Consider the following 24,701-nt stretch of genomic DNA (forward strand, 5'->3'; position numbering starts at 1 on the left):
CAGCTTCGGGAAAAGAAAACAACCTTGAAACCCAAGATCATAGGAGGATGTTCCAAAGCTCGGAGAAGAACCTTGTCTCTTCTGTTGGCTAGAGAGGGGCTTCAGCGCCTCCGACTACTGTGTGATAGATCCTCAAACAGATGGAGTAAGTGTCTGGGGGTTTCCCGAAAGAACTGTGGTAAATACGATCCATCCCCCGACCTAATACAATATATAAGTATTATACACACACATACACACACACATACACACACACACACACACACACACACACACAAACAGAAAGAAAGAACTTCCTTTGGTGGGTACTCGGCATAACTGTGACATATTTATTATGCTTTCTTGATAGAAAACATAAATTAAAATATTGTCAGTCAGAATTAAAACACAGTTCTCTGTGACCCATGAGGGAATCATGTTCCTGGAAGACATGATAAATCTCGACTGCTCTGTGAATTCCAGAATGAACAGAAGTATGATTTTTTGAAACCTTCACAACCCCACCAGAACAGAATCCACCCTGTATCTGGCAGGTGGAAAATTATAGGTCTCAAGGCACCTCCCACTCTGCGATGAATGTCAGCAACTGCTGTCACTCTGTCCGGTATCCTATCAAGTGCTAGCCAAGACAAGAAAGATGGGAACATGATGACTGCAGAGTGAATATTTGCCCAACCATGACAAGGAACACTCATCTTCATTTACTCTGGAGTCCTTATCTTTCTTTTTTGGAAGAAGGTCAAAGCAACTAGATGAACTGTTTGTGTGTGTGTGTCTGTGTGTGTGTGTGTGTGTTCATATTCTTATGTGTGTAGTGTGTATATATACATCTATAGGTGCTTGCCTGTGTGTGTATGTGTGTGTGTGTGTGTGTGTCAGTGTATGTGCAGGTATATGCACGGAGGCCTGGTGTTGATATTGTATGTCTTCTTTGATGGTCCTTCCCTTTATTTATTTTATTTTGAAACTTATTTTATTTATGTGCATGGATGCTTCCCCTGCATACATCTCTGTGCGTTGCTGGAGGAAGCCAGAAGAGGGTATCAGGGTGTCAGGGCCCCTAGAACTGCAGTTACAGCTACTGTGCACCTCTCAGCAGGTGAAGCCAATGCATTTCACCTCTACTCCATCTCTAGCCCCTCTTGACTTTATTTAGTGTAGTGAGATCTTTGGCTGAACCCAGAGCTTTCAGACTGAGCTGATTTTGCCCTGGGAGAGGGGCAGGAGGGTGTTCTCAACTCTCAAGTTTGTGTGACTAGTGATTTATCCACCAACCCATCTCTCTGGCCAACAAATTCTTCAGTGAAGGGACGGGAATGGTGGGTCATGTGAGACTTTGTGGCCACCTCAGAAAAGAAGAAACAGACAGCACTTCTGAAAACACTCCATGCTGGATACTTACTAATCTGCTGGTGAATTATTCATGTGTTGGTCTGATCTTTGTTTAATTTCCTTGATGATGTGGAAACAAAATCTGTCCCCAGAGAAACTCTAAGGAGTTGGCTTGGAAGTCTTTTGTATTTGTTTAGGGGTCCTCATGATCTTAAATATTTATGAAAATATTAATAAATAAAATCTTTCTTTGCTATTGGCATTCAGTGGCAAGGCGAGAGCCACGGTGAAGATTTTCCACTGGCTTTTCCTAAGGCCAAAGAAACAGGGCTTTATTTTTTTCGTCTCCCTGGAACAGGAGACACAACCAACATGGAGTAATTGCTGACAAGTAATTACTTTCTGTACTCTAGGAATCGTCTCCTGATTAGGTTTTCAAGCAAGGCCGCAGGGACCTCCAATCTCACCCTGGCCCCATCCTTTCCTAACACTGCTAATGTGTGAGAGTGTTCTGCTCCAGAGTAACTGTTGCCTAGATGAGCACATGGCATATATTCCCACCCCACTGGAGCTCTCAGATAAAACAGGGGCAGGCAATGAAGTCTGAATCTCAGGCAATACACACAGTTTAGGACCAAGCAAGCATGTCTCACATGCTGCATGAGAAATATTTATGTTTTAAAAATTCTGGAAACTGGAGAGATGGCTAAGCAGTTAGCTAAGAGCACTGGCTGCTTTTCCAGAGGACCTGGGTTCAGTTCCCAGCACCCACACGGGGTGGCTCACAACTGCTTGTGGCTGAGCTTCCAGGGTATCTGATGCCTCTGGCCTCTGGTAGCACCTCCTTTCACTCAGGTGCATATATATGCCCTGCTACACAATTAAAAATAATTATAATAGAGACTAAAAGTTAAACCCCCAAATATGAATGACAAGCATCATATGCATGTATTAAAGTGTCACTGGGACTAATTATGTGTTATTTTTTAAAAAACAATCTTTTTTATTTTACAAACCAATCCCAGTTTCCTCTCCCTTCCCTCCCCCTTCAATTTCCCTGTACCCCACTCCCCAGCCTTGCCTCAGTGAGGGTGAAGCCTCCCATGGGGAGTCAACAAAGGTGCTAACAAAGGTCTCTAAAAGGCTTTGTTCAATCTGGCAGCTGTGTCTTCCTTGGCTGAGAGAATAAATTTAGAGAACCTGTGTGGTGCTGATGGGAGCAGTTCAGTGGTGGAAAGATGCACAGAAGAGCACTGTGGGTGCACAAAGTTCCACCATCACCCAGGATGCAGTACAACAAAGGCTTTTTTATCTGGGGATAAACTCACAGAAAGGGTAGCGATCTGCAGTCCTCTGTGAGCGCTGGGAACTGGAACCGAATCCAGCAGAAAAGAGACCCAGGCTCGCTTTTTGTCTGCATTTATATGAGACCATTGTAATGAGACCGTGCCCAAAGTGGGCTGATATCTTAAAGGCTATTGGCTGAAGGAAGTTCCAAAGCAACATTAGGTACAGGACAATTGAGTAACTCTATCCCCAGTTGCTTAGAGGGTTAATGACCTCACACAGGGAGGTGGGGCTGAGTGGTGGAGAACCCCAAGTCACCACACAACATCCATCTCCCCTACATTGTCCCAGGATACTCTACCTCACCGCATCCATGTGCTGAAACAGAAGACAGACAGCCAGAGCCTATATTTATTCCTGATCTGCAAAGAGGCTTCAGTGTGAAGAATAATGCTCTCTTGTTCCCACCTCCAAGGTCAGCCATATTTGTGGGCTAGAGGCAAGGTCTGCCTTTAAATTTATGTGTAGCTCATTTAGAAAAACCTCACTGAAAGTCTAGACTTCTGCTTCCCGAGTCCAATTTCTTTCCACTTTCTTATGTGGCTGAATTTCGTCATAAGCTACATGGATGTTATATTTCTATTTCCAGATTCTCTACAAATAAGGAAATAACTCGGCAACATTTTCATATTAAACAAATTTTAGAAACTTACTTAGACAGACTGGTTCTCATGTGGGTTGGAGGATGAAGAAGGATCTGGTTCAAGGAGGTCCAGTTGGAAACTGACTCCTCCCTCTGGGGGCTCCGTGAACTAGAACTCAGTTGTCTCCCTCAGCTTCATCTTCTCCATGGTGGCAGCAATGTGGCCATAATGCACCTGTGTTCCCTCTTCAGGAAGATGACAGGTCACACTGGGCTCTCTGCCTGGTGTCATGACTACACCTGCCCGCCAAATCCATCAGTGCTGATAGTTTGTAAAGAAAACTAGCCTCCTGGTCAGTAGGCTGCTCACTCTGAGTTCCTCCCTCCTCCAAAGTGAACCACACGGCAGGTTCTGTCTACCCATCTCCCTAGGCGACTCTCAGCTTCTTACACTTACCTTAAATATCCATACAATCAGGCTTAAGGCAAAAGGAACCTTTTTCTGATATATTTCTCTGATTACTACACAGAAATGATTTTTTTCATCTGACAGGCAATGTCATCAGTCATGAAACATCCTTTATTTTCGTTAACATAGGCAGCATTCCTGTCCCTAAAGCCGTCATAACCAGAGAGACGACAACACTGACAGCACCAGTGAACGCTTGGCTCTTCATTGATATCAAGGAGCTGCACACAGGTGATTTAATGAGCCTGAACACAGGTAAAATCAGCCCTCTAGCTAGGCACAGGGTGTGTGATGTGCGGAAATCTGAGTATGTAATTGGCCAGGATAGCTATTTCCACAAAAATTTGATAAAAATCTAGTATTGTTGATAGAAGGAATGGTGGAGGGCTGACCCGAGTAGCCAAACAACAGGAAGTGTTGTCTACTTTGACCTCTGTTCCACACTTCTTGTAAAGCTGTTTGTGCATCTTCAGAATGGGCTCCTGACTCCTGATATGCTCTCTGACACAAATGTGGCTCATGTGTCATCAACAATACACATCATGTCTTCTTCTACAGAATTCACTGATCAATTCAATGAGGATCTGTCTCTGTGTGTGGTGCTGTATTCGCCTTGGCCTTCTCATTAGAAAGCAGATGAGCACCAGACATATACAAATGAGCACAGAATGTGGCTGGTTTCAGAAACTCTGAGTTGAGAATTGTTCAGTGCAGGCCAAGAGGCAGGCATAGAAGCTGCTGAGGACATTGTCTAGTCTTAGAGAACCCTCGGAGTCCATTCTAACTGACAGAACATGGTACAAGTCACAAAGAAATTCTTCTGAGGAATTCTGTCATTATCTGGATTGCAAATTCTTTAGGAAGTCATTTGCAATTAGAAAAGAAATACATAGAAAATAAAAATCTGTAGATACGTATAAAAATCTGTAGATGCGTATAAAAATCTGTAGATGCGTATCAAAACTTTTCGTGATATAATCCAATCCCTAAATAGTAAAGCACATTTTGAACTAGATTTTAATCTGAAAACACATTCTTTAAAACAATTGTATTCTATCTATTTGTGTGTGTGCATATGCACATGTGCCATGGTGTGCACAGGGACGTCAGAAGATAATAAACAATTGTATTGTATCTATTTGTGTGTGTGCATATGCACATGTGCCATGGTGTGCACAGGGACGTCAGAAGACAATGCGAGAAGTTAGCTCTCATCTTACATCATGTTGCGTTCAGGGATGGAACTTAATTCCTTAGACTTATTGGCAAGTGCTGAGCCCTCCCAACAGACCTGGAAACACATTATTGGTTTCATTCTCTCTTAATATGTGCTGCCAATCTGGGAAATTGAGAACGTGCTAGACTATACAGATACACACTCTCACATTCAGGGCATGGGATGAATCCTTATTTTGATTTGAATATAAAAACTAGAAGAAATAAGGACTTGTATGGTGGGATACTGGACCATAGTATGGCATCTCATGAAAGCATTCCTAAAAAATACTTTAGTTGCTAAAATTGGGCAAACTAGTCTCTGGTTACTTAGACAAGCCATAAACTTCTAGAGTAAACTGGTCTCAGGCCATCAACAACAGTTCCTTATATGAAGCACTGTTGTTTATGACAGAGTGAAAGAGAGGAGGCAGAAGGGTACGTGGCCACTTCTTTTCACATTGCTTTGACCAAAACAGGTCACGTGGCTACACTGTTTGGTGAGTAGGCTTCGGAGTGGGTGGTGTCATGTCAAGCCAGGCATGATTTTCCCTGAGGATCAACATGCTCCAGTGGAAACCCCACAGCGTGTGCTGCCTGGACTCGACTCTGCACTTTTTGACTCACAGGATTTGGAATGAGCATTTGCCAAGGTATTTGCATTACAGCCTTTCTGATAGAGTTAGATGGAAAGAGACAAGACCCTGGCTCTGTTTCTGGTGACCCCAGATCTTGACATTCTATGCAACTTCAATCAGCATATAAGCGTCACTGGCCATGTGTCTAATAAAGGCACCAAACCCACTCCCAAAGCAGTAGTCCCCAAAGACTGTAGCCATGAAGAGAGGGTTTCCATGGAGCTTGGATTAGAGAGAGAAGATGATCCTGAAGAGTGAAGGTTCTGTTGTCCTTTGTGTGCCTTTGTGATGGCAACAAGAACAAATTACTGCAAGCACAGGCCATGGACTTGACAAAGGAAGAAGGCGATGACCATTTCTCTTCATCACAGGCATCCTCCCTTGGAGTTCATGCAGTTGTGACCTCAAGATCCCTTTGGGCCATTGCCTAACACTGAACAACCTCCAGGAAGCTGCCATAGCTGTAGCTGGTGAACTAGACCTGATATTCCTTCCTCAAATTTCAGAGGAAACAATACCATGTGGAGTGGGCTCCATTGTGCTGGGTCTGGATGAGGTGGGGAAGAACGGCTCATTTGTTCTGGGGTTGTGGCATGGAGAGAATGTGTCTCACTCTCTAGGTTTTCAGAAGTGATGCTGGCCCTCCCAATAGCCTTGTTTTCACAGTTTGGAAACTAAATGCAGTCAAAGGTTAAATCGTTCTGACTTTCAGCTCAACCCTCACCAACTCTACATTGTAATCAGTCATTTTTTTCCATTTTAATTTTATGTTTATAGTGATTCTTAAGCCCATGGGTCAGTGGTACACTGTAAATTTTAGCAGGAAGTATTGGGTTTGAAATGCACAGGTTTACACATATGACTATCAATAAAATCTTACACATGTGGGGGTCTCTAATTCTTAAAAAAATATAGTGTATTCCTTTGGTGTTGATTTTTTCTGGTGGGGAGACCAGTGGTGCGTTATTTAGATTATTTTTTGATCTATGCATTCTTAACACTAGTTAATCATATCTGAAATGTATCATGCATGTTTTTGTGTGTGGTTCGAGCGTGTGCACGCGTTCACAAACACACACACACATATGATTGTGTATTTAGTACTTGGGTCTTCCTCCACTCCTTTTCCCATTATGTCTTGAAACAGGATCTCTCACTGAACTTGATACTCACTGTATAGCAAGAGTGACTAGCAAGTTCCTGAGATATGCTTATATCTGAGTCTCCCAGGCTGGGATTAACAGATGGGCATTGTGGTCTCCGAGGTTTTGCATGGTCATCACTAGAACTCAAACTCAGCTCTTTGTTCTTGTATGGCAAGCATTTTGCCCACTGAGCTATACCCCAGCCTTGCACCTTTGATTTTAAATTTCCAGAAAGTATTTCAAATTCCATCCTTCTTTTATCAGAGAAAGCAAAAGTCATAAGAAAACTCTGAGCTCGTGAAATCAAAGATGGAATCCCAATAATACTGAATTCTGCAATGACGTCAACAAATTGTTGAGCACAGATGCCTTTTGTTGGTGGCTCTCCCCTTGAGCTGCTGGTAAACATTTAAACTCTTTCCTTTATGTGTAACTCTGTGATCGTGACTTGTAGGTAATGTGTGACAACCTCTGGGAATCTGTTCTCCCGTTTCGGTTTCTGTGTGAACCTTCCAGAGGTCATCCAGCTGCCGCAGGCAAACAATGGAGTTTTCTATCCCAATCACTTCTTCACTGCATTTGCCTCTCAACCCCTTTCCTGATTAAAGAAAGACACACACATTCCACGCCCACACATCGGATATAAGGTTTTCTGGGCAGACTGGCATTTTAACACCTTCTCTGTGTCAGCATGTGGACACATGTCTAAAAAACCTATCTGCTTTCATTTCTATAAAGTTTCCAAATCTTATTAAGTCCTTATGCACTCTTGAAGAAAGAGAAAATTAACTAAAAACGTTCCTGCTGAGAGCCTCCGTGTCACAAGGAGGCCTGCCATGTTCCACTCTCCCTGTCGCTGTGCTGCAAGAGGCACGCAAGGCTTTGACAGATAATGACTGTTTGCTTTGGGGCTGAATTTATAGGTGGAGTAGAATTTGTCAGAATTTACAAGTAAATGCTGAGTGAATCTGCAAAAAAAATGAGTGAAAACTGGTTTGTATTTTGACAAATTACAAAATTTCTATTGTTTCATGATTTCTGTGGATTGATCAAAACCTTCATAAAAACAAAGATAATTTGAAACTTTAGGAAACTTCCCACAAGGGAAATGAGGTTTGTTGTGATTTTTAAAAAGATTCACTTTTATTATTTTTAATTATGTTCGTGTGTGTGTGTATGTCTGTGTGTGTGTCTGTGTGTGAGAGATGTAGGTAGTTAATGAGCACAGTGCCTATGAAGGCCAGAAGAGGGCATTAGGTCCTTCAGAACTGAAGTGACAGGCAGCTGTACAATGCGCAAGTAGGTTCTGGGAACCAAGGTCAACATAAGAACTTAAGTTTAGATCACTAGAACCCACATAAAGCTGCACCCATATAAAGCTGCATGCAGCATGTTGGGCCTGCAGTCCACTGAACCTATGGAAAGATGTGAGGAGACAGAAGAATGCCCAGAGGTCAGAGGGAAAATCTGTAGGGGTAAAACACAGACACACAGACACACACACACACACACACACACACACACACACACACAGAGTTTAAAAAGTAGATAAGAATGCTCATCTGCTCATCTCTGTCTTCAGAGACTTTTGAATCTTCTCCTAAACTCCCATGCTGATAACTATAACAGGATTTTCCATGACCTGGATGGACATGGGTGTTTTGAGATATAGGAGGTTTAGTTTTAAAAGTAGGACAATCCTGGGGCAGTTGAGACGGCTCATCACCCTAGAAACTACCAGAAGATAGATGAGAGCATCACTGGACTAAGAAATTCATCATCATTGCATCAAGTCAATGACAATTCCAGGTGTGTGTAACAGAGAAGCAGGCGCTTTTCCTATCACTGGTGCCAAGGGCTCTTATTCTCTTCCCTCCCGCTGTTCTGCAAATCAAGTATCCTTCACAAATATGACTACAGCTCATGCATAAGTATCCACATGCAGCATCACTCCTCATAATCCATAGGAGGCTGTGAATTGAGAAAGATTTCAGTTCCAGGTCCTCAGATGGCCTTGTGCCTTCCAGATGGTGTTTCTCCCAGCCCCTAAGATAAGCAAAACCCTATGGGCATGGTGTGATGATTCGTACTCATCCAGGATGAGCAGATTTAATAAAACATGAGGAACGTTTTACCAAAGGTGACTACACTGTGAATCAAATGGGAGCTGGCAGCCTGACATTTCACACATCACAGATAAAGAATAATAGGTTCCTCTTTGCTAATCTACATGGTAGGTGATAAGAAATAGAGAACCTAGGATGAGTTCTGTAAATGATCTAATACTTTAATTTAATGCAATTTACTGAGTCAGTTCTGTGTTTTAGACATTGTGATGGATCGTTAGATTTTAGAGGTACATGAAGCAATGAGTCTGACTCTCTTGATAGAGTGACAGACAGTCACATAGATACATAGATATTTGATAGATAGAGAGAGACAAATGTTAGATAGCTAGATTATATGAATAGGTCGATGCACAGAAATAGATGAATGATAGATACTACATAGAATATAGATAGATGAGATAGGTAGATAAAGATAATGGATTGTTGACAAACAGTAGATGATAGATTATAGAAATACAGACGGATAGAATAGGAAGATGGATGGATGGAGAGTTAGATGAGCAGATAAATATAAAATAGAGGATAGATAAATGATAGACAGGTGATAGGAGGGTAGATAATGGATAATCAATTATTTGGATAGATAGTTGATAACAGAATATTGGTAAGTGGATAGATGATCAGTAGACAGATGGCTCATAAATTGTAGTTAAATGACTGGTATACAGATGGTAGCAGACACATACAGCCTAGTAATATTTGTACATTTACTTTGATATATACATATGTGGGTATTAAGAGAAAATAATGTGACATAAAATTATCCAGTCATCATTTTGTGTGAATTTTTAATTTTTCTCTCTTGATTTTTAATTGTTTTTATTGAGCTATACATTTTTCCACTCCCCTTTTTTATGTGCATTCCATTATATTTATTTACAAAACTCTGCAACCATCAGCTGTGTATATTTTTAAGGTCTTTCCACTCCCACCTTCCCAAGCACTCCTAATTACCCTCTCTTCCCAGTCCCTACCAACCACTAGTTTACTTTCTGTCATTGTGTGCTTATTTATTTCATTAATTTCCACATAACGGTAGCTACACAGCACACGATCACCAGTGCATTGATTCATTTTTTGACATAATATCTATTAGTTTTACTCATGCATCTGAACTAAACCATTCCCAACATGACATTCATTAAAATTTTAGTGACACCAGCCATCAGGTAGACATATTCTAAACACCCATCAGCCAGTGAATGGGAATATCCTCTGAAGTATATCTGAATACCAAAATATCATTTAAATCACAGCATTTAAATGAGAGACTAATATGTAAGAGATAACTCATATAGATGTGAATGGTGACTACAGTAAGAAACAGGGTCCCTGGGAGGCTGAAGGAGAATGCTGGTCACATGCTAGGTTGCCAGACTGTTGATGTGGTTGCCAGACTGTTGATATGTTTGCCAATTATCTGGGCACAGAAAAAAAGCTGAAGGCTGATTTCTCTCCCGTAGTGCCTGGGTGTCATGCCTTCATTTTCTTTTACTTGGAATAATTTGTTTTTATTTCTCAAGTAACAGGTACAATCAAGAATGATATCCCTGCTTCAGGATGTTTTTTATATACTTCAAATCTTGAATCATTTATGGTACATAAAAATTATTGCAAAGGTTATTATAACAATATAGATGTATCAAATGTATAATTTACACCTCTGCTAATCCTAACATGGGGAAAGTGCTAACACCTCTCTTTCTCTCTCTCTCTCTCTCTTTCTCTCTCTCTCTCACACACACATATACACACACTCACACCACAAACACATACTCCCATGTCGCACGTAGAAAAGACATTTCAACAAAAAAGAAACAAAGAGAAGACACAAAATTGGCATATAGTATTCACCAAGATCCTTAATATTTTATGTATTTGAGCTATGTTGAATTCTTTTGAAGACAGGGTATCACTCTCTAGCCATTTGGCCTGGAACTCAGAGGTCTGCCTGCCTCTGCCTCCCAAGTGCTAAGATAACAGGCATTCATGAGCACAATGACCCCTTAGGTATTTTAAGTTCATGAATTTGTGTCAACTATTGTAATAATGAAATTCTAGTCATTTATTATGGACAAGATTCATAAAATATCAAACGACACAAAAGAGGTGTATGCTCCAGCCACAGCTGACAATTAGAAAACATTATTTTTGAGTAATGTTTTTCCTTAAAATGCATGTGTTTGAGAAAAGGTCAAAAAACTTAAATCAAAATTTTCCATTGTGATTTTCTGAGGACTTGACGATTTGGTAATTGTTATTATTTCCTAAGAGACTCTCTGCATTTTACAGATTTTCTAGGATATAACTGTTCTAGCTGGGTTTCTGTTGCTGTAATAAACACCATCGCCAACAGCCACGTGGGGAGGACAGGGTTTATATAGCTTACACGCCCTGATCACAGTCCATCACTGAGGGAAGTCAGCGCAGGAACTGAAGGCAGAAGCCTGAGGGTAGGAACTGAAGCAGAGGCCATGGAGGAGTGAGTGCCACTTCCTGGATTGCTCATACCCACTCCCCATAGCTTGCTCAACCTGCTTTCATTTTTTTGTAACTTCTTCATTGAATCTTTGGGGGTTTCACCACATGCACCCCAATTCTGTCCCCCATATCTCCCTTCATCCCTGTTGTACTCCCCCAACCACCACAAGAGAAAACAATACAATATAAGCAAGCAAACAAAACTTACACAATTCAGGATCACCTGCCCAAGGGTTTCACTGCCCACAATGGGCTGGACACTCCTACGTCAATTATCAATCAAGAAAATGCACTACAGATTTGCCCACAGACCAACCCGTTGGAGACAGTTCCTAAGTTGAAGTTCCAGGTGTGTCAAGGTGACAAGTGAAGCTAACTCTGACAATAATTTATTAATTTTATATCAATGTGGGTGAAAGTAGATCTAAATACCATATTTGCCTAAGTTCAAAGAACAAAACAAAGCATTGAGGAATGAGGACAACAAATAGCTTCCAAGAAGTCTTCTAGGGAGAACCTCACAGATTATTGGGCACCAAGGAAAGAACCAGAGCTGGCCAGCAGACATCCTGGGTGGGAACGCTCCCTTTGCTGTCTATGACTTCCTGGACAGAGCTGCCTCCTATTTTTTAACTTAATTTAAATTTATTCAAATAGGGCCAGAAAAACAAATAGCCAGGGGCTTTGACAATGAATTTTATAGATCAAGTCACTCAGACTCCCAGCTTCAGTCTACTTTTCTTTTGCCACCTAGATGCCATCATAGGATGGTGTGCAACTGAGCAACACAGACCCGTGAGCAAAAAGAACTGTGTGTACACGCCAATGAGTTCAAGATAGCATGGTTAGTGGTACTGAAGACTGTCCGCAGGTGGCTAAAAGTAAAGTCAAGTGTGGCAAACCTCTGACCTGTTTCCAGTGTTCTCAATACAATATTTTAGAATTCGAAATTCTCTGCTACTCATGTGGCCACTTCAAATAGCATGTCCTTCTCTAGCGTGTTGTGCAGGTGACAGTAACTCCAATGACTGCCTCTTTATGGTGGAGCAGAGACCCTTCCTGAGGATACCTCACCCTTCTCCACCCTCCTGCCTGGACCCAATGCTGGCCGTCGTGAGCCATTGGGAAGAGGGGTCCCTTGAAGACTGACGCATGGGTGGACTAGTGAAAGTCTTCGTCCTTAGACAACGCCACCATGTGAATGTCCTGAAGCTTGTCTCTGCATGTGAGAGATGAGTAGATTTCCATTACAATAACACCCAGTGTGCTAGCTAGTATCTCTATTTCTCACACAGAAGACATTTGTTGCTTATATGTAATTAGCAAAGAATTGCTTTATGCATATGCCCTGTATCAGATTTTGACTCTCTCCCATCGGGTTGCTGTGCCTGGACAATCCCCGTGATTTAGCTTGGATATTAGTGTCACTGAAGGTTCACTGCCCTTCATTTGTTTTAACATCATCCAGACATGCCATTCATCCACTAATTTGCTCCCCATATGACTGGTGTCTAGTTGCCGGCATGCTCCTGCCCTATCCCACTTGCACAGAGCTGTAGATACTCTCCCTCCTAGGTGGGCTCAGTGAAATATTGCCCCAGGTAAGAACCAGGTGTTCTTGCTGCTCTCCCAGAGTGACACTCTGTTTTCCAACCGATAATCTAATAGGGAGGGAGGGTGGATGCTGTTATAAGGTATGTGGGTTTTATCAGATGAACCCTAAAATGAAAACAACCCATAGGTAAGTAAGATGAAGAAACTGGGATCACAAGAGATATAGACAAGCCACTTCCCAGATTGAGACAAGGCTGAAACTGTTGTTGTCCTGAACCTTCAGGCACCAGAGGAAGAGAGATTCTTATCCTCTCCTGACCTCTTTTCCTGTCTTATCTCCTCTTCCTCTTAATTATTTAAATTATGGCTTGGCCCATTAGCTCTAACTTCTTATTGGCTAACCCTTACATCTTAATTTAACCCATCTCCATTAATTGTGACCTACCAGCAAAGTTTCAGCAAGCCTATCTTCGGCAGTGGCTCCATGGCATCTCCCTGACTCTGCCTTCCTTCTCCCATGCTATAAGCCAAGCCAGTTCTTTATTCATTAACAAATAAAAGCAACACCCAGACAGAAGAACCTCCCACACCACTCCTCTACTTTCCTCTTGCCTCCTCCCTCTCTCCTTCTTTCAACCCTTTCTTCCTAGTGGCCATTACTCTTCCCCTCCTCTCCTCTCCTTTCCTCTCCCCCTTTTTCCCTCTCTCCTCCTCTCCCTTCAATTTTCTTCCATGTGCCAACCTTTTCCCTCCTCTTCTATTAGATTAAAAAAAGACTGAGGTGAAACTTCCCCTGCTCCAATCATCTGTGGAGAGCCTTGATTGAAGAATAAAACCAGTAACAGCAGTAGGAGTATCCCACTGTGTTGAGCCCTCACTCCCAGAAGTGAAACAAACAAACAAACAAAACCTACCTGCATGCTGTCTGTGAATGGGATGGGTCATGGCTCTGCACCAGGTGTCTCTGCAGCCCTGGAGATAAAGTGGGAGCTGTGGAGAGTATTGGCTGGGGCTCTACAAGGTCACTGAACTCTACTATCATGGCCTCAGCTGCCTTCAGTGTTACCTGGTGAGTCCAAAGAGGAAAGAGAAGGACTATGTCCAACACAGCCAGGCTTTCAGAGCCTAGATTAATAAAATTTCCTATGCCCAAAGACCACATGTAACTCATTTTAAAAAGCGAGACAGGGTTATAATAAAACCGACTGAAAGATGGAGTTAACATGTCAGAAAAGCACACTTGTCATAAACGGAGAGCTTCCTAATAAGCTTCGAAACTCAGAAACTGGAGATCAAAAGGTGGGTGCAGCTTCTCATTAAGAGATATTTCGTTTTCTGGCACAGTGGACCAGACAGGTGCCAGAGAGAAATGTATGAGGGATGAAAGGTGCTTTGCAAGAGACCATTGAGACCCTTCATAGAGGATGGAGCCTATGTCCTGGCATGGATTTCATTATCAGGACTTGGGTTCCACAAGGTGGTACAGGACTGTGGCTCTCATTGGCGTGACATGTCGTTGCTAATTATGGGCATCAAGCTGAGTCTCCCCGAATTTCAGAGCAAACATAATCCCGTGTGACACACACATCACAAAGGAATGTAGAAAAGGCATCAAAATCCTCCTGCTTACTTTCCTGTCTATTGAGTTTCTGTTCAAAACCAAGAAACAAACAAAAACCATTACATAAACCCCAACTGCATACAGTTCTGAGAACCAGTGAGTACATTTTGGACAGTGGGGAAAAAAAGCAATTAAAATGGAGAAAATGGACAAATCTGTAGGGATTTTTTTCACAGTCCCCGAGATTACTCTTTCACTGTGAATATAGAGTAAAATTCAATTTAAAAGTCAGATAAAGGACAGCCGTGAGGCTAGTGATCCATGGCTGTTTTCCAGGTGTGTGTCTGTGTGTGTTGGGGGTTCTGTCCCTCCCTGCCTTTCTCCCAAGAGCTGCCCTGCATTGTGAAGAAGGACGCCACAGCAGGTGTTCATGCTAATTCTGCTTGTTTACAAATAAACCTGGGAGTATCACATCAGGCACACTGTTGCCCTTCCACAGGGATGCAGGAGTGAGCATCCCGTACACCACAATAAAGGCTGTGCTACACTCCTGGCCTGGTCCTGTGGTATCTGCTTTGGATGCAGAGAGACACTGTGAGAGGAGAGTTGGGAGACTCAGCACAGCCCTGGTAGCTTGCTCTATCTGCAGGATGTGTTCCCTATCACAGATACACTCAGCTTCCACCACCGTGAAGGCTATTAGTAAAGAGGACCCCAGATTCCTGGCTGCTGGCCCTGGTAGCTCGTGGAAGATGTGGTGAGCTCGCTGGTTGTATCTTAGCGGGGGTGAGGTCTCTCCATCCTAGAATCATGGAAATTGTGATCAATGCTTTCATAAATATGTGCATGTTTGTGCCTCTGATATACTGGCTTCATTTCCCTGGGCGCAGAACCAAGGCTGGATCATGTGCTGTACTTATTTTTAGCGTAGTTATAAAATTGTATCTCTAAATTTGAAAATCTTTGGTGAGTTTTACACCCTGTAATGCAATGCTTCAGCCTGATGATTTATAATGTTTCAACAATGAAAGGGGGTGAACAGTTTTGTGTTTGTAGTAACTTCAGGAATTACTTTATGGATGCATTATAGTATACATCTTATCTATAAGCATTTTAACATCTAGTAGTTCATTATATATCTTGGTACCTCACGTGTGTATGTGTGTGTGTCAAATCTATGCAGTGACACAGAAGCTGTGTGTGTATGTGTGTGTGTGTTTGTGTGTGTGTGTTTGTGTGTGTGTGTGTGCCAGATCCCCTGGAACTGGAGTTACAGATGGCTGTGAGCCACCATGTGGGTGCTAGGCATCTAACCCAGGTCCTCTGCAAGAGTAGTCAGTGGTCTTAACTATGAAGTCATTCTTCCAGTCTTTACTTGTAACTCGCCTTGAATTGCAAGACTTCTAAGTTTGCCTTTTAAATTACTCCTTGACACTTGAGAGGAAAAGGGGAAGCAGTCTATAAGTCAGGAAGCAATTCATCTGGGAAGGTTTTATTCAATGCCATTGCTTCCTGAGTTCCTCAGTCCTTTTCAGGGAAGGATGGGTATATTCTTTAACTATTTTCTTAGTGGTGGTGGTGGGGATAATCTCCAGGCTTAATTCCAAAAATTCTGTTTTCAGGGGAGAGCTGCTGACTGAGCTGCCCGTTCCAGACATCTAATGTCCGCTGACACCATGGGTGAGAGGCTATGTCCTACAGATTCAAGAGTTATGTCGACACCTATGCACACCCAGAGAGCTGACTACAGACTTAGACCGTGGCCTTTTCCACAGCAGAGGATGCAGAGGGTAAAAACGTTATTCCACTCCTGTTTCTTGTTCACATCTACGAGCTGTTATGTGCATTAGTTACACTTCCTGTTGCTGTGACAAAATACCTAGCAAAAGCAACTTAAGGGATGAAGAATTTATTTGGCTTACATTTTGAGAGGGGTACAGTTCGTCACGGTGGGAAAGGCACAACAGTAAGAGTGTAAGAAAACTGGTTACATGGGATCTACACTCAGGAAGCAGAGAGAGATGAACGCAAGTGCTCTGCTCATGTCCTTCTTTTTATTCAGTTCTTGATCCCAAGGCATGGGATGGTTCCACCTTGTTTAGGCTAAGGCTTCTCATCTCTTCTCAGTTAAGCTGGTTAGAAATGACCATATAGACATGTCCAGGTTTGTACCCAGGTGAGTCTATCTTCTGCCAAGTTGATAATTAGTATTAACCATCGCTATGTGTAGATCAGATCGTAAGACTAGAGTCATGCAGACTCTGCCCTTGGGAAGATGTGCTAGAGTGACAAAAACAGGAGGGAAAGGAGGAAAGATGCTGTTCTCTTCGCTGCAGGGTGGGGCAAGGGGTTCCGGGATAGTAGGAGATGGTCACAGTAAGTTCACACCCACAGGAAATGAACCAGTTGCTTAATAAAGCACTTCTGTACACCAGCTCATCACAGCAATATTTAAATTGTGGGAAGATCCAAGTCCCTTGAGACTTACCTTTCCCCCATTCACTGCCCCAGTTGTTAAAAAGGTGGTGTTTTTAAAAATGGTTTTATTTTATGTGTGTGGATGGTTGTCTGCTTGTAAGCATGTGCATCATATACATTCAGTGCTCAAGGAGTGCAAAAGAGGCCATGTCTCATGAGCTTCCCTGTAGGGGTTGGGAATCAATGTTGGATCCTCTACAAGAGCAGCCAGTGTCCGTAACCACTGATCCATCTGTCCAGTCCTAATCCAGCGAATTTTAAAAATAAACCTCAAGACATCAGCCTCCCTTGTCTAGAATGCAATTCCTGGCTTCAAATTCTGTTTCGTAGGAAAAGATGAGGTATCTCAAGGAGAAGGGGCATTGAAGAGAGCATTGAAGAGAGGTTTTGCAAGTGAGGTGAGGTATGGGAGAGACAAAGGTGTTCTGCACCTGTTGCAGTCGATAACTGCATCCGAGGTCATCGGGGATGACAGAGACAAGCAGCGGCAGAGAGAGTTGGCGACAAGACCCTGTTAAATACAGAGAGTTCTCCCCAGGAAGGGGGAGACAGGGACTGCCGCATAGAAGGATCTGTTCCTATGCCCTTAAAACTGATGAATGCTGGAAGAAAAACTAAAAGGACTTTTTACAAAAACAAACAAGCAAACAAAGCAAAAGCAACATCAATAACAAAACCAAAAAAACTTTACCACCCAAAATTCTTACAGAGTTTTGTTTCTTTCCTGGAGTGGACCTCTTCCTTATTTCTTCCCCAAATGACAAGGCAATAAGAAACTAGTTAAAACAAAATAGCATACACACACACACACACACACACACACACACACACACCACTTAGCCTTAAATCCCTTAAGAGATGCACAGACCCTACCGAAATGAAGCTATGAAGCTGAACTAAAGACATTAAAAGAAAGTCTAAATTGACAGCAGAACATGTTGAAACCCAGGACAAATATAGAAAAGAGAGAAACCATGCCAAATCTTTTTCATAATGCCAGACCTGTGGCAAGGTGGACCCAGACTCCAGCATGGCAGTTCTTGCCTTGAAGATTGTCTAAGCTGCATTCTAAATCACATGGAATTTCTGTGATTTTCCAAAGCCATCTGATGCCCACAGTGAACTGAGAAATTATCCAGTCCTCAGGAGAAAGTGTGAAGAAAACACCTAAGACTCATTAACACTTCCATTAGAATTTGATACACAGTAAATACTCTATTTCAAGTTAGCAATAAACACACACACACACACACACACACACACACACACACACACACACACACACACACACACACACGAGAAGGGAGAGAAATCGTTAAATGCCCAAAAGAGTTAGCTTACAAACTATTTAAAGCTAAGTTAATTTTTAAGTGCCCAATGTTGGAGCTGGAGAGATGGAGAGATCGTTCTGCGGTTAGGAGTACCAGTTGCTCTTGCAGAGGATCCTGGTTAGATTTCCAGCACCTGCACTGTGGTTCACAACTGTCTGTAACTCTAGTTCAAGGAGATGCCAGGCCCTCTTCTGATCTCTGTGGGTACTGAATGTATATGGTGCTCATAGAGCCATGCTGGCAAATACACTTAAAAATAAATGCAATACTAAAGGTAGCAAATTTTTATTTTGTACTGTACTCTGATATCAACTTATATAAAGCTAAAGATGTGCTCCCCCCACAGACTCCTTTTGATAATACAACTTCATAAACACAAATTGTGGTTCTAAGAATCACTACTTTCCTCAGCTAGGAACGCTGAGGTTTTAGAGAAGGAAACCCAGGGGCTGGAGTCTCTCTGGTGCATGCACAGTAAATTCTCTCATTTCATGATTTTCCTACTTTCAAAGCCCTGCCATTTCTGAAGTAAGCTGTGCCTCCTCCTGGGATGACAGAGGCGAGGACAGAGCACATATGGGTTGGAAAACGAAATTATTAGGAGCAAACAAAAATATGCAAATTACTAGAGTATTGCAAACCTCATTTTAGTAAACATAAAAATAAAGGATTGTTCTTTTCCTGACATATGAACATGGTTCTACCATCTTAAAGACAAGTAAGTAAACCATAAAGAATTCCTTACCAATTTGACTACATGAGATTTTAAAATGTGTTTATTAAACTGCGTCTTAAATGAACAAAAAGACAAATGAAAACTGAAGGAAAGCTTATAATACAGATGAAAGAGCATCAGTCTCTTAATAATGAACATTTAATTTTTTATTTTTTATTGTTTTTACTGCACTATACATTTTCTCCTCTCCCCTCTTTTCCTTCCACTTCCCTTATACCCTCTCCCATGACCCCTAAACTCCCAATTTACTCAGGAGATCTTGTCTTTTTCTCCTTCCTATGTAGATCCATGTATGTCTCTCTTAGGGTCCTCTTTGTTGTCTACGCTGTCTGGGGTTTTGAACTGTAGGTTGGTTTTTCTTTGCTTTATGTCTAGAAGTCACTTATGAGTGAGTACATATTATATTTGCTTTTTGGGTCTGGGTTGCCTCACTTAATATATTTTTTCTAGATCCATCCATTTTCATGCAAATTTCAAGATGTCATTATTTTTTACTGCTGTGTAGCACACCATTGTGTAAATGTACTATATTTTCTTTGTACATTCTTTAACTGAGGGGCATTTAGGTTGTTTTCAGGTTTTGGCTGTTATAAATAATTTTGTTATAAACATAGTTGAACACATGTCTTGTAGTATGATTGAGCATCCTTTTGGTATATACCCAACAGTAGTATTGCTGGGTCTTGAAGTAGATTATTTCTTAATTTTCCTGAGAAATCATCATACTGATTTCCAAAGTGGCTGTACAAGTTTGCACTTCCACCAGCAATGGAGAAGCATTCCTCTTACCCCACATCCTCTGGCCCTAACCCTAACATTTATAAATCTATCAATGCCAACACAAACACGTCATAAAATGAATTAAGGTCATGAACAGGCAAGAAGAAATGAAAACATTTAACACAGAAAATACATATTGAGAAAATATTCAGCTCTAAAATTAACAGGAAGAACTTTGGATGTGAAAGGGAGAGAAGGAAGAAAGGATAAACAATTATGGATCATAATTCACGGATGAATATTGTCAAAGTACATTATATGATAATGTCACAAGGAAACCCCTTACTTTGTGTAACTAAAGAACAGCAACAGAAAGATGTGTTCTTCAAACTGTTAAATACTGTAGCACTGTGTGAATTTGTTGGCACGTGTTAGTGAGGTGGACATTTACACAGTGCCAGTGTTTGACTGAGGGCGTGTTGTGTGGCACTGTTCCTGGAGAGACATAACAAATGTCTTACTCAGCTTAGATAGCGCCCTGACAACAGACCACAGGAAGGAACCACCAAAGTCCAGCTTGGTGAACCAATGAGTGTTCCTGGGGTTCTTCACAAGAGTATGGGCAAGGGATTACTTAAAGTAGTATGAACGACTCAAAGACAGCTGTGTCAACACAGTCCACTCCAGCATGGGCAACAGCTCACAAAGGCTGGAAACCTGGAGCTCACTGCAGCTCAACAGGCTCGAGAGTGTCCTTTCCTAGTCCCTCGGCTGGTCTCTGACTTGACCTTCCAGCCATCTCATCTGGTCTGCGTGTTTCTCAGCCTCTTCACTGCTTGTCTGGGGCCGGGAGCTAGTGAATCTTGTCAGTTTCAGGAACTTCCTAAACACTTGGAATTGTTCGCTTACTGAGACTGAGGAGCCTCCTTGCAAGAGAGAATGTCTCACCTCCCATGAGAACATCTTGTAGCTTATCATACTTGCTTTCAAGATGTGACAAGTGCATAAAGTCCCATTCAACAATTCCTAAAATTATATTCTACTTTTTCCAGAGTTATTAGCAGTCTTACTATCTAGAATATAAGCTGCACAAGGCTTTTATATCTGTCCTCAACTCCAGACTAGCACTGAGCACGGAAATGCTTTATGTGTACCTGCTGAACTGATCTTGAATGGCTCGAAAAAAGGGTGGGGGCGATGGAATTACACTTCTCTAAAAATTCAAATAGTGGCTATGTTTTGCCTAAAAGTCTGGAAGCAAATTAAAGTGTCAAGTCTGATTATAAAATGATCTCCCAAATTAGGGGAATTCCCATGCCGTAGTCACTTCTTTTCGGAATCTTTTTCCCACCCACAGAACATAAACTCACGCTGAGGACTTTTGGTTCTACCTTGCCACAGGGGTAAAAAAGGGACGCGAGACAGAGCTGAAGACCCATCAGCAATCCTACCGTAATAAATAGGAACGGAACAGACCAGCCCATCTGTCCCTGTGATCAGCGGTCGTCTCTCCTGCTATTTTAGCGGTTAATTTCCCAGCTCAGCTGCATGGTGCCTCTTCTGGGGAAAACAGATGACAATTCACTTTGCAAAGAGAATCCATTGTTCCCTAAAATACAATGCTGGAAGCTGAAATTTCCTTCACTGTCTGTGAACGAATCTTTCAAACAAAAGCATTAAAATAAATAGGCTGGGTTTCAAGTAACTTTAGCACTTAAATATGTCTCCCTCTCTTTCTGCACCATCCACAGAGGTGTCTTTATAAGTCGGATGGTAAGATTGCTCCTGTAAGCAAACTCCAGCCATTCCAGGGAGGCGACCAGAATAGACCTCTCTGCACAGCCTGGCTTTCTTTTATGCACCTCGTGGGCAGATGCAAAAAACTCATTTCTCTCCTTTATACCATTAGCTTAGCCTGGGATTTTCCAACAATTAAGAAAGCAGTTACACTGGGCTGGTGATGCATGCACTATGGTGGAGACCGGAGGATCAAAAGTTCAAGGACAACCTCAGCTAAAAATGGAGTTCAAGGGCAGCCTGCGCTTTATGAGGATCACTTCTCTCTCTCTCTCTCTCTCACACACACACACACACACACACACACACCACAGACACACTATCTTGAATGATGCTCAATATTGCTGGATCATATGGAAAGTTTTGTTCATTTTTTTTTACCTGCAGATGTAGGATTTTGAATTATCACCAATGTCCAGACATCTCTAGTTCTCACTCATCTTCCCAGGATAGGAAGAAAATACTGTGCATGTGCACATGCACACACATACATACACATACATTTACATGGACATATATACAACATCCTTAACATGTGTTGTGCAGAACTTTCCTCAGATTTAAACTGATTTCCTCCACGAGTGAACGAGGTGGTTTGTGAGACGCAGGAGGTAAACAAACTCCCCAAGTCTGGGAAAGTTAACACTGGCAAGATTCTCACTCCCCAACTTTTAGAAGAAATGGACAGCTGCTGGGGAGATGGCAAGTTTGGCCAGTAGAGGCCAGGAAAGGAGTATGGCTCTGCCCACAGGCTGTGCAGGTGTCACCAAGACTGGGATGGGCTTTTCAGTAAAGCAGGTGTTTTTATGTCATCTCTCCTCCTTGCCAGTGACCGTCACCCATACTCCTGTCGCTAACACCAAGTAAAAACTCAGTGACTCTTCAAGATGGACTTTGGTGTGATCATTAGTTTGTTCTGCTATGGGTTCCCTCTCTATGGTGAACAGGTGTGTGTGTGTGTGTGTGTGTGTGTGTGTGTGGTGTTTCCCTGTGGGGAAAAATCTCTCACACAACATATTGCAACTACTTTAAACAAGTAACATTGAACAGTCTCACAGGTTTGAAGGGATCTGCTGGTATCTGACATTCTTGGGGGACACAGTTGTCCAAAGAAAACAAGGCAGAAAGTACATCCCCATCGTCATGCTGAATTCTGGCATGAGGGCCTGCTGGCACCTCCTTTGCTTGTTCAGAGTGGATACTGATAGCCCAAATCTCGCTCATTTTCAGGGCTCAGAATCCGCCTAAGATTTTCACCTACTGTTACAGATAACTGGAGAGAAATGTGAGACCATTTCCCGAAATGAGAGTGAAGCTGATCCTTCTCGTCCTTGATATCCGCTCTCCTCCCCTCCAGGCCTGTACCCTGCTCTCCCAGGAAGACACTGCAGGCTCCGGAGCTCAGAGTCCCCTGATAATTGCTGTCTGGAGGCCCTGCCTGCCAGACTTTTCTGAGAAGTGATTAGGAAAGAGGACGTTCTGCTGGCTTCTGCTTTCAGATGTTTTATCTCAATTACATGAAACTCGGAAGGAAGAAAAAGGCCATTTCACTTCAGTTCCCTACGCTCACTGCTTCCGCGAGTGGCAGAAATAACAGGGTCAGAATCTCAGTCAGTTAAGGACTTTCAAAGACTCTCAATGTGACACCAGGTTCAGTCTCACCTGCCACTAGCTCCCACTGGGAAGGGCAACTCAGCAAGCGTGCTCATGGAATTAATCTTACTCAAGGGAAACTCTGACTTTTCCCTTCCTGAGATTAGGAAATACTCTGCAGTCAGCTTTCCACCACTATAAAGGCATACCTGAGGCAATCACCTTATAGAGGGAAACGGTTTATTAGGACCACAGAAAGCACACCCATTGTTTGGAATGTCTGTGGGTATGTCTGGTGGCACAGGCAGGAATCTTCAGCTAAGACAACAACAGCAACAAAAACAAAACAAAACCCCAAAACTGCTCATCTTGTAGCCAGGAGACCAACGAGAAGTGGGCTGAAGACAGATCACTGTGCCCCATCTCATGAAGGTGACATCCTCCAAACAGTGCCGTTCAGAGACATTCATTGTCTTCAACCCTTTAGTACACATCTGATCCTTTGCTTTCTTCAAAACAGTACAAAACAAGTAAAAATAATTTTAACATGCCTCTTAAATTATGGCCTTTCCTTAATTCTTTTAGAATTTTATACAATGTATTTTAATCATTTTTCACCTCTCACTCCTTTTCCCAGCTTCTCCCACATCCACCCTAACTCCCCCTAGCTTCCCACACCCATGTGTCCTCTTTTTTTCTTAATAACGTGCTAAATACAACCTGTACTGTTGTCCATGTTCCCTGGGTGTGGGGTCACCCGCTGGAGCATAGTTCATCTACCAGGAGCCACGGCCGTAAAGAAAATTGACTGTCCCTCCCCTAGGAGCCATCAGTGTCTATAGCTGCCGAACTAGGCTGAGGGCAGAGGCTCAGGGGCCCCTCCTCACTCCCTGATAGAATGTCGATCGCCTAGACCTGGTGCAGGCAACCACAGCAGCTATGAGCCCATGCACATGGGTCCCGGCAAATTCTGGAGATACCGTTTCACCCCAGGCATCTCCAGTCTCCATTTCCTGCTCTTTTTCTGCTCTGTCCTTCCATGATAGTCCCTGAACCTTGGGGATGGGGAGTAGGGTGTGGTGCAGGTGCCCGGTTTGTGGTGGACTCCACTGGCACTCTCTGTACCTTGACCAGTTGTGAGTTCCATCATCCACTGCACAAAAGCTTCTCTGATGAGATTTGAGAGCTGCCTTGATTTATGGTTAGGAAGATATGAATTGAGAGGGCAGATGGTACTATGTTCATTTAGCAACATCGTAATGGTAGGTTCACCTTTGGGGCCTGTGAGGTCCCCAGACATGGGCTTTTGGCTAGATGTATAGTACCAGGCAAGTGTTTCCTCCCATGGGGTGGGCTTTAAATCCCATCTCAATGTATATTTTGTGTGTGGCTTCCATTCACAACAGGGTAAGTCCCCATATCTCATACACAGCTTCTCTTCCACAGCTCTTCAGAAACCACACACATGTCCTCCCAACATTCCCCCAGCTCCTCTTCATTCCTGTCTCAACTTGGACATGTCTCCATATTCAATAACTATAGAAAATCTCAGTGAGACATCATTGACCAAAATATGTGTGTGTGTGTGTGTG

This window comes from Myodes glareolus, chromosome 2 (genome assembly GCF_982192425.1).
Source record: "Myodes glareolus chromosome 2, mMyoGla1.1, whole genome shotgun sequence".
Classification (NCBI taxonomy): domain Eukaryota; kingdom Metazoa; phylum Chordata; class Mammalia; order Rodentia; family Cricetidae; genus Myodes; species Myodes glareolus.